Here is a 10,988-nt window from a genome sequence, read left to right as displayed (position 1 = left end):
CAGCAGGAAGCAGATCCAAGCAGAAAATCACAAATCACTCTTATAACAAAAATACAAAAAAACTATATTCAGGAGGTAAAAAAATAAAAATAAATAAATAATAAATAATAAAAAGACCGAAAAAAAAATGTGCAGGAAATGTGCTTGGTTTTTAAATAGAAAAATAATCCAGTATATAATTATCAAAATATCCTAGTAACTGTATAAAAAGTTAATATTTATTGTAACCATCAACAGGTCCCTTTGAAATGTGTTAATGCTTGGCTTGCAGCTTTACTAACAACAGTGTTGAAACATCATTGTTGCAAGCTGTATTCTAAAGCCTGGTATCAAAGTCTACTGCTATCAATAAAAGCCTTTCCATTGACTTCCATGTACTGTGGATCAAGCTTTAAAAAAGGTTTCCTGAGTGTGCAATTTTCTTTATGGTGTTTTAGAATTGTATTGTGCTTTCAGTAGTTTAAGGACACAGAAATTAGAGGGGGAAAAAAGATCATGTCCAAGAGAATATCTTGTGGGTACATTGGACAAAAAATCAAATCAGACTTTTGTTATGACACAAGTATTATTTACACATTTGGGACATGTCCTGAACAAATGGTTATTTTGACAGGTAGAGTGATTTATCAATGGGAAAAGGCAAGAGAAATTCTACTTCTCTAAACTCAGTTGCTACGTCTGTGCACATATTAGATTTGTCGCTTTGGCTACCAAACCAAACTAACCAATCAACCAACAAAAAAGGTTCAAGTTCAGACAGAAATACATAGTTTGTTTTTTTTCCTCACCAAAATGTAAAAGCAAAAAAATAGTCTCAAACAAAATATTCCATATGTGACACAATGAAATGTTTCATTTTAGATAACTTGTAAGAAAAGCAAGGGAAATGAAGGAGTAGATTAACCAAATAAGTGGAAGTTAGGGTGGTTAACTTCTGCTATCCAATAACATAGTGGTTGGTGTACGCATCTAGGATGTAGAAAACAGGTTCAAGTCCATCCTCTTCCTTCAAACCCATGTCTCCTACCTCCCACAAGCTAGATGACTCATTTGCTTGCCCAGTGTACAAAGCAGAACAGCTCCAACAGGAGCCACAGCCACACCTACCTCAGAATATGACATAGCTTGATGGTCAGGTGAGAGGCGGGGAGACCTTGATTGGTTTGCATCTCAATTAGTCAGAAGTGGACTCAACCAGCATATCCCACTTCCTTGATGTCTCATCTCAACAGCTCTTGATTCAGGTATTCTGAGGTGGCTTTTACGTGATCCCTTTCCCCCTAGCACCACTCAGAATTTTTGCTTTAGTGATGTTTGTTGATGCATGTGCAGGGCCATCCTAACCCAGGCACACTACCATATTTTCTGGCTTTAGTATATTCTGAGAGTAGGGCAGAGTTTTTGGCACCAATCCTGAGCTCAGTGTGGAATTGGTGTATGTACGACCTGAATCTGTCAGAGGCTCTTGAACAAATGAAGAATCCCTTTGATGGCAGTCAAGAAGTAATAATGATTCATCAGCAAATGTTATGCACGTAACATACATTCTAGGGAAACTTACATTAGGCCCATTAAGAAGGACACTGGAGAAATGTGCGCCCTGGATTCATACACCTCACTCCATTAGGCAAATGGTAGTTAAATCAGTTTTTAACCCCTTTTCACCCTGTCTTTGGCACACTCTTCATGTCATTTCCCTCCAATTATAAATAATCACTTTGAGCATTGCTGGCTCTTTTACAGCTTTGCTTTAAAATTCTTTCCTTGTCTCCATGCCAACAAAAATGAATGAGTCTGTCTAAGGCTGTTGCAAAAATGGTAACAGAGAAACCCCAAACGCATCATGGTGCACTAGAACCATGGTAGAAAGCAATCACTTTTGTGCGTGAGCGTAACTTTGTATGTACTGTGTAATTAGGAGTTATTTAAGCTTACATAAAAGAAAAGCAAAGTTCTGTTTTCATTTTCACTTGTGAATTCATTGTGCCATAACAGAGCACATACAAGCCAAATAATAGAATTAAACATTGGCAGTTCTCTCTAGCTTGTAAGTCTCTGCAGATGAACTCTTAATAGAGAAATGTGGGGAATATAAAATAATTCATTTCTGAGTTAGCTCTGAATGAAGGACTCCACCACTTCAGATTTCCTCCCAAAATTACAACCCAGCTGCTGCATTTATGGCCAATTGCTAATGATGTAATTATTATAAAAAGTGATTTTTTATTTTAGCACAAACAGGTGGGAAATTCTTTGAGACCATCTTTTTATTTGCTATGCAGTGCCTGGTATAAATTATATCAAAATCCCAAGAACTGCAAAAGAAAAATAATAAATAAAAATAAAGTAACATTACACACATACAATAAGCAAAATCAAAATAAGAAAACCTTTTAGATAACATTGGTTTTCTTGAGTAATATTAATACTAATGATAACAACAGCAGAAAGAGCAACAGCAACAACAAAGACACCATCACCAACAATAATATTTCCAGGCAGAGGGTCATTGAACACCCATTGTGGGGGCATGCTGACCACTGTAGATGTGGAGGGAAAGGGGATGGGTGAGTGTAAGGGAAGTCATACCTGCCCAGGCTGCTGTGGCTGCTGCTGCAAGTTGCTGTAGTAAAGTCAGCTGTGGTTAAGGTGGCCCTCATAGAGGACATTCCAGTTTTCTGCTACTCTGTCCTCTGGTATCTCTTGATACACAACCCGACACCTTTATGTCCTCTATTTTTCTCTTAAAGAGAGAGTCTTAAAGAGAAAAATAGAGAAAAATAGAGGCATAAAGGCGTTGGGTTTCGTATCATAAAGGTACAGGACTTTGGAGGGAACAGTGGACTTTATAAGTAGGACCTGCCAAAGTCAAAGTAATTTGCACTGAAGGAGAAACTAAGCAGATTCCATGGTTGGAAGATATGCCTGATCCAAAGTGGGGTATAAAATCAAAGCACATTGATCTGAGAGCCAAAGAACAATGTAGAGTGGTGAGGAAAACAAGGCAGGGTGGAGTGTGCAAGTGCTTTATTGTTGTCTTCAGCTACATATTGCACTGTCCCAAATCAACAGTGGTTGCTTTCGATATCTATTATGGGTTTCAGTGGGTAAATGGCAAGTATTAACATATTCAAGTGTTTATAAGGTTTGGGATTTGAGAATGCATATGCTTAAGCTATACGGTAGGGGGAGCTGGCACTAGTTCCACAGCTTATCCATTGACTGTTGAATCTCAGTTCCTGGATGGGGATGAGATGCAGAACTATATCCCAGGAAAATGTTGTGAGATCCAAAGCCTGTCTCTGTTTGAAATGGTGGACGCCTTTACGTCCACTATTTTTCTCCTGAAGAGAGAAATAGAGGACATAAAGGCATTGGGTTTCATATCAACAGAGGACAACCGGACTGTCCTCTATGATAGCCACCCTAGTTGAGGTGGTAGCAGCCCCCAGGCCAGGCTCCCTAGAAGCTGACCCTGGTGCCCCATTCACCCCTCAAAATGCACATATTGGTTGCAGGGATGAGCCTGCTCTGGCCAAAGCTCCGCAGGGAGAGGGGAACAACCCTTTAATTTCCCCTGCTCATGCCCCAGATATGCTGCTTGTTAAGGCACTGCATTGCTCAGCTCCTATGGCAGGCAGCACAGTGCTGCCTCTGTGATGGCAAAGACTCTTGGGGAGGTGCTTCTGGCACCACCACATAGTTGGCTAGTGCCTTGCTCACCCCAACCTTATTACTGTTTCCAGAGTTAGTAGTGAGTAGCAAATAACTCACTCATATGCACAGAAAGGCAAACATCTCCTAAGAGAACAGTCAGAAAAGAAAATGTTTTCAGGGAATGTATTGATTTCATCAAAACTTCTAATAGGAATGGAATAAACCATTTTCTACTGAATGTCATAGGTGTTGTATATATGCCGTTATGCTTATAAGTATATGGAAACCCTGAACCACTTCAGCATACTAGTCACAAGAATGAGATAAGTCTACTTTGAGCTAACAGTGTATGAGATTAAGTATTTTTTGTACTCAAAGGGCACTTCCCCATGAGTGTGCACATGCAGGGGCCTGTGTTTCCCGTGGGACAAATAGCAGCAGCACATATTTGTGTATAGTATCATACTGTGTTGCTATTTGTCCCCAGCCATGCCCCTGCACATGCGCTCTGGCACACAGCAAAGGGATACAAATTGGGTATTGGAGGCTGGGACCAGCACCTTGTACTGACTTCAGCAGTCTTACCTGGGATCCTGAGAACCTCTTGGGGCAGCAGCAGTGCCAAGCTGACCTTTCAGAGCCTGGCCTGCAGCCAGAGCATGGCTCTGGCCAGCCAGGTTTTGGTTTCTGGTGGCAAATGCTGATGCCATATGTGCCATGTCACTTTTTTTAGCAGCAGTTTTTTAGCAGCAGATATCCTAGTGTCAATCTCTCCCCTCCCCATCATGCTGCAAGTTAGCAGTGAGGGCGCACAGGTGCACGTGTACTGTGTGCAGTCTGAGGCACCACAAATCACATGTGTGAGCTCATGGGGACATACCCAAAATAATGTATTTACAATGTCCAGAACAATATCAGGAAATGTCTGCAAATTGCATTTGCTTAAATATCTGTGCATTTAAAACAAGGAAAGAAACCCTCACCCCATTAGTTTCTGCATCAGTAAGAGACTGACACACAGAAGGATCAAAGTTAAATGTTAATAGTCTAACTAGAGTCATGGTAAGAAACAATCAACAATCTAATATTTTTGAGCTTTCCTTAAGTTGCAGAATGCTGTGAACATGTACAATCTTTTCTTTTGCCATTTGCTAAACTGAGCAAATTAAGTCCTTTTTTTCTGAGATTTTGCATGGAGTTTGTGTGTAATATTTTTAGCTCAGACTTCTATGTAAACAAGAACATAAGATATATATCCTATACTTTTTACACAGTGTAGGCATCTTCTAAATTAAGCAGGGCCTCTCCAGCCTATGAAGCCAAGTTGGAAAATGTAGAGCACAGATTCTTAACCTACCCTCTTAGTATCCCTGAATATCCTCTTCAAATTATATCAAAATCAATAATATCTCATAGTTGTGCTGCACTACAATCACCTTGTGATGTGATGTTGCACTTTAATAATGTTATTGTGCCTTGTGCAGTCAATTGTCAAGAGTCAACGGCACCATTACAACAGCTTTTGGAAAGTACTGATTCACTAACATTCTTCCATTCGATGAGACTAGCTGCAGGAGTTGATCTGATCACAGTGGAAATATATGGTAAACATTAATTTGATAGGGTTTCTTTGTTGAAAGTAATGAAGTTGAATCTTTGATCTAGAATATTAGCAAGTAACTTAATATTCCATACATAATATCTGTATTTTAGGTATTAGGATCAGGAATGTGGCACTATTATTTTCCTTACAAAATAATGAAATATTGAAATCTGAAAGACTGTAGTAAAAGAGGGCAAGTAAAGGTTTTAAGCGTAAAGAAATATAAACAAAAGCAAAAGCAAAATAAAAACTACTTTTCTCCAACTTCCTCAGATCATAACATGGTTTTTGGTTGTTTCTGCAGGGGCTTAAAGCTACAGGGCATCTACACACGTGCTTCAGGGTGGTGGTGGTGGGGGGCACTTTAATTAGAGTGGCTCTGAGCAGCTTTAGTTAGAGCTGCTCTAATAAAAGCACCCACACAATCATGTGTTTTCAACATCCTGTGCTTCAAAATGATGACAAGCTTTAGGTCAAACACCCCAGCCACCATTCTGAAGCACAGGGACACTGAAGGCTCCTGGAGAGCGTTAATTAGCACACTCCAGCAGATTCAATTAATCAAATCTGCTCCAATGCATGCTACTTAGCATGCATTGGAGCAGACATCCAGCACACACAGGCAGTGGCAAGAAGAAGGGAACACTAAGGACTCGCAGGATGAACAAAGGTACAGAACTTTGGAGGGAACAGTGGACTTTATAAGTAAGACCTGCCAAAGTCAAAGTAATTTGCACTGAAGGAGAAACTAAGCAGATTCCATGGTTGAAAGATATACCTGTTCCAAAGGTGGGGCATAAAATCCTCAAAGCACATTGACCTGAGAGCCAAAGAACATTGTAGAGTGTTGAGGAAAACAAGGCAGGGTGGAGTGTGCAAGTGTTTTAATACTGTCTTTAGCTACATATTGCACTGTCCCAAATCAACAGTGATTGCTTTCAATCTAAGTATTAATATATTCAAGTGTTTATAAGGTTTGGGATTTGAGAATGCATATGCTTAAGCTATAATCAGAGGGAGCCAGCACTAGTTGCACAGTCTATCCATTGACTGTTGAGTCTCAGTTCCTGGGTGGGGGATGAGATGCAGAACTATATCTCAAGAGAATGCTGTGAGATCCAAAGCCTGGCTCTGTTTGAAGTCAAATCTTAAAACATGCAGGAGCTAAGGGTATGGTCCTAAAAACAGCAGCCAGGGGAGCATCCAGCTAAGGGCTGTGATAGAAATCATAACGTGGAAGTGAATTATGTTGCTTTTGGAACAGAGTCAAGAGACACCAAGCAGTTTTATGTGTGCTGATCCTCAAAGAAAACATGCTCCCTCTGCTTCCCACCTTGCCAATTTTTTTATGACTTTGATCCTTCAACTCTACGAAGTCTGACAGTAATGCTATAGGATTGCAAAATTTTCTTCACCAGACGATCTTCAACAAGGAGTTCCACAAAGTGAAACTTCTTGTTTCCTGACTGTTCTTCCTCTGGGCAGGGTTGTGCCTAGGGGGGAGGCGCATCGGAGCAACCGTCCCGGGCCCTGCACCTTGGGGGGGCCTCACGGAGCTGGGCAGAGCAGCAGCAGCATGGAGCTGGGTAGAGCGGTGGCTCTGCATCCAGCCACTCACTACCCCCACCCACTGCTGACGCTGCTGTTGTCTATGACGGTGCCAGCATCTTCAGGTCCAAGGACCATGGGATCAAAGCGGGGGCAGGGCCCTGCATGGGCTGATTTCCCCTGGGCTCCAGGCCCTGCACCCAGCTCTGTTCAGCTGTCTCTGGATATAGAGCATTCACATAACAAGAGAGATAGAATGTGTAACCTCATAGTAAAACCAGGAGTCTAGGAGGGGGGAACCCCTAGGTTCTAATCCCCATTCTACTGTATATATAAATGGATCAGATTGAAAAGGAGGGATTGACAAAGAAATGCCTCAGTATAGCCAGTAGTGTGGTCACACTCCTTGGACTTGGGTGATCTGTTTCAAATTCCTACTCCAAATTGGACAAAGTGTATATAAGAACCTTTCTGAAACTATTTGACATTTTTTGACTGAAGATATTTAACAGAGTTGATGAACATTTACTAGTAGCTTAAGCCTCCCTGAAACTGCATTTATAGGTTAATTAGTCATTCTCAAAAAGACTCATCCAGCTGTACTTGAAATGTTTGATTTGGGGAAAAATTGTAAAGTATTTTACCTAACATTCCTAATACAGGCTCTCAAGTGCAAGTCCATGTAAGCATAGGGTTTTGTTTTTTTCTTGAAATATAAAATATGGAGTATTATGTGCAAACAGTATAATATACAGTGGTGTGAGTATTCATCTTTTAGAACACATTCCCTCCAATTAATATCTGTCATTTAAGAAGTTCTGGGGTATTAATCATTTTAACATTATTTAGATATTTGTACAAATGTTAGTAATCAGTTATTTCTAGCAATCATCACTGTTAATTATACATCTTAATTAGACATGTTAATCTACATGTAAAGTCATGTTTTATTAGCTACTATTAAAATGAATTTTCCCCCCAAGAATGATACAAACTGCTGAGAACAAGAATAATATATAGTAATAACACCAGTGGTGAGATATACTAGTTATTTTACTCTTCTAGCAATCCTATCACCTTTAAAGGCCCTAGTTTCCCCACACAAGCACTTACTTTACTATTCACATTTACTTCCTGTGCACACTGATCGCTGCAAAGCACTAACATTGAAACAGACACAGCGAGACATGCATCTCAAAATGAACTGAAGTATAAAAATTGAAATAAAAGCCTCACTGAGATGTCTAAAAAAACCCAGCAAACCCTTTAAGGAAAGTAAATCAGTATTAGAAACCAAATAAAATTCATAATACAAAGAACTTGACTGAGAGTAATGTAGAGAGTGATGGTTACAGTAGGACAACAAAGGAAATTTCTCTTTCATTTTGAAAAGTCTGTGTAAAATGCGCACTGGTGAAGCAACTAAAAATATTGATTTCCGTTCATTTGGGATGGACTAACGCAATTCTTGACCCAGGCATTAGTGTTGCTATGGTGTATTTGATGAGGCAAGAGACAGATCTTATGAAGGGCCTCTGGTTCTCAGGTTCAGGATGTGGAGATAAGCAATAAGGTCATTTCAGAGGCAGGCTTAAATGAGAATCTTATCCCCTTTGTTTGTTAGATTAATTGCTAGACTTTCTACTAGCTGTTAGCAGTGCTTCTGACACCATTTTCCAGGTCTCGAGCCACTGGAGGGCAAGATCATCATGTACTGTATCCCTTGTAGAAAGCCAGTTGTTCAATCTCACTCTGCTCCTATATCATTCATGGTCAGTCAGTCCCAATGACAATTGGGAAGAAAAGCAGCAACACATTGCCTCTTATAGAAGGAAATATTACTGAAGATAAGAGCCTAAAGAGGGAAAACAAACAAAAAGCTGAATAGTTTGAAGAGAAGCATGTAATTAGAGAATGCCAGAAAACATAGGAAAAGACGTTTGAACTAGTCTATAATCCTACAAATGTGTTCCTCCAAAATATTGTACACAAAGACTGATAAGGTACTATTTATTTTAAACCAGAAAATCCATGAATTGAAGTGGTATATTCTACGCATCTACAGTTGTCAGATCCTCTTAACTCCATATGTTTGTTAGTGAACAGATAGCTCAATGAAAACACAAAAGAACTGATGTGGCAAAGGTAGAAATGGCTGAATTCTTTATGAAAATTCTGTCCAAATCAATTAAACTGAATCAAGACTGTCTCACTTGACTAACAGGTTCTACATCTGTGTTCTTCTTTTTAGTGTTTTAACTTCACAATAAGTGGAAAGAGACTAAAAGAAAAACAATAAAGAGCTGGGGATAGAAGTTACACATAAACCAGCTTAAGTCATCAGAAACTGGTTTAAACCTGTAATAGAACAGAAGTTCAGTGCACATAAACCAGTTTCAAAATCTCTGAAATGGGTTTAAGATAAACCTGGTTGAACGTAGTATCAGACTTGATGGAGCCAAACTGGTTTATATAACTTCTGTCCCAGACCCCTTCCAGGTTAAAACACAGTCCACCAGCATCCAAGCATGCTTTCCAGCCCCGAGCTGGGTTGTGCTGTCTGCTCCAGTGGAGAAGGGCTGTGGGGGGGCAGGCAGGGAATGCCCCCCACCCCCAGGCAAGTCCCAGCTAGGGTCTGGGGCCAGGGAGGGTGGTAAATCCTTCTTCCCCCAAGTATAGAGCTGCCCTGCTAAACTTACTGAAACTTACTGCTGGCTGCAACTGTGCACTGCAAATCCCAGAGGCACCTGGAAGCAGGAAGAATAACAGATGAACAACCTTGTGGAGTCCTGCTGCTGGGATTCTGGACTGCAAATCCCAGAGACCTCAAGGACAACAGGAAGAGGGAATGAACACACAGCCCATGCTAGCTTCCAGTGGTGACACGCAGGGGGTGCACGGGGGTCCACATGCACCCCCTGACAGTGTTAGTGCACCCCCTGACAGCCAGCGCTCCCCGCGGAGGTGATGGGTGGGTGGGCAGGAAGGAGTGCCAGTGCCCCCTGCAAGCACCAGCTGGGGAGTGGGGGCACCAGGAGAAGCACTGCTGGCACTTCTGGGAGCACCGCTGGCACTTCTGGGTGCACATGAGCTATGTCACTGGACCCTGGGTTAGAAACAGTAGAGCTCAGTTCCATTAATATATTATTTGATCTAGCAGCAGAATGAACATGTTTTACAAGAAAGCACTGTTCTTGTCATTCATGGGAATCTCATTATAATTCTGTAAAATAACTTCAAATAGTATGTATAAATAATATCCTTTTTCACAACCTTATTCATTGGAAAATATATAAAAATGAGCATGCTTCAAAGCGCACAGTGCCCTTTCACTCATGTTCACTGCTAGAATACCATTTTATAGTACCTTCTGAGAGCAGGTGAGGAGGGTCTAAACTTCAACATGCTAGATGTCTCCCTCTTCTCTCAGATTAAAGAAGCAAGAGACACTGGAGATGGTAAAGATTATGCTGGTAGCTGTCTACTGAAGTAGCAATAATCCAGCAAAAACAAATAAAAAGCTGATGGCATTGCTGTGCTCTTGCATGGAAAAGGTATAAGACCTGCCTAAAGCTGGTAAGAAAAGTTGAAGAAGCTAAAGCCCTAAAGACAACTGTGTCTTCTTCTCAGGTTGAAGATATCGACAAGCCATTACCTGCATATGAACAAGGGGCTTTAACAATATAAATGAACAATTGTGAACACATATGTGTTCATTTATATTGTTAAAGCCCCCAGTAGAAATGTCATGTATAGCCAGTCTTTGTTCAGAGAGACCATCACTAATTGCATACGATAAAGGAAGTGTACCTGCACTACACCCAAAGAGAGTGTACACAAAATTTACAATTAGTCTTATTGGGCACTATCCTGTCACAAGAGATGCATATAATATCTTGTGATAGGATATATATATTCTCCATCAGATGAGCCAGCAATATAGAAAGAAGGAAGCGGTTAAGGGGAGAAGAGAATGGAAAGAAGGTAACTAGAAAAAGGCATAGGGAATACGAAGGAATATAGATCAGAATACTCATTTAAATGGTAAATAAGGAGTCAAAGCAATGCTACTGCAACTAGATGAATCAAGAGCAGTGCAGAGGTTTGTGTCAAACAAGAACAAAAAAAATAAAATAAGCTAAACACCAAAGCCAGGATCAAAGGAGAAAGGAAAGCTGGT

This window comes from Alligator sinensis, unplaced genomic scaffold (assembly GCF_000455745.1).
Source record: "Alligator sinensis unplaced genomic scaffold, ASM45574v1 scaffold746_1, whole genome shotgun sequence".
NCBI classification, from domain to species: Eukaryota; Metazoa; Chordata; order Crocodylia; family Alligatoridae; genus Alligator; species Alligator sinensis.
Note: the sequence above shows the minus strand (reverse complement) of the source record.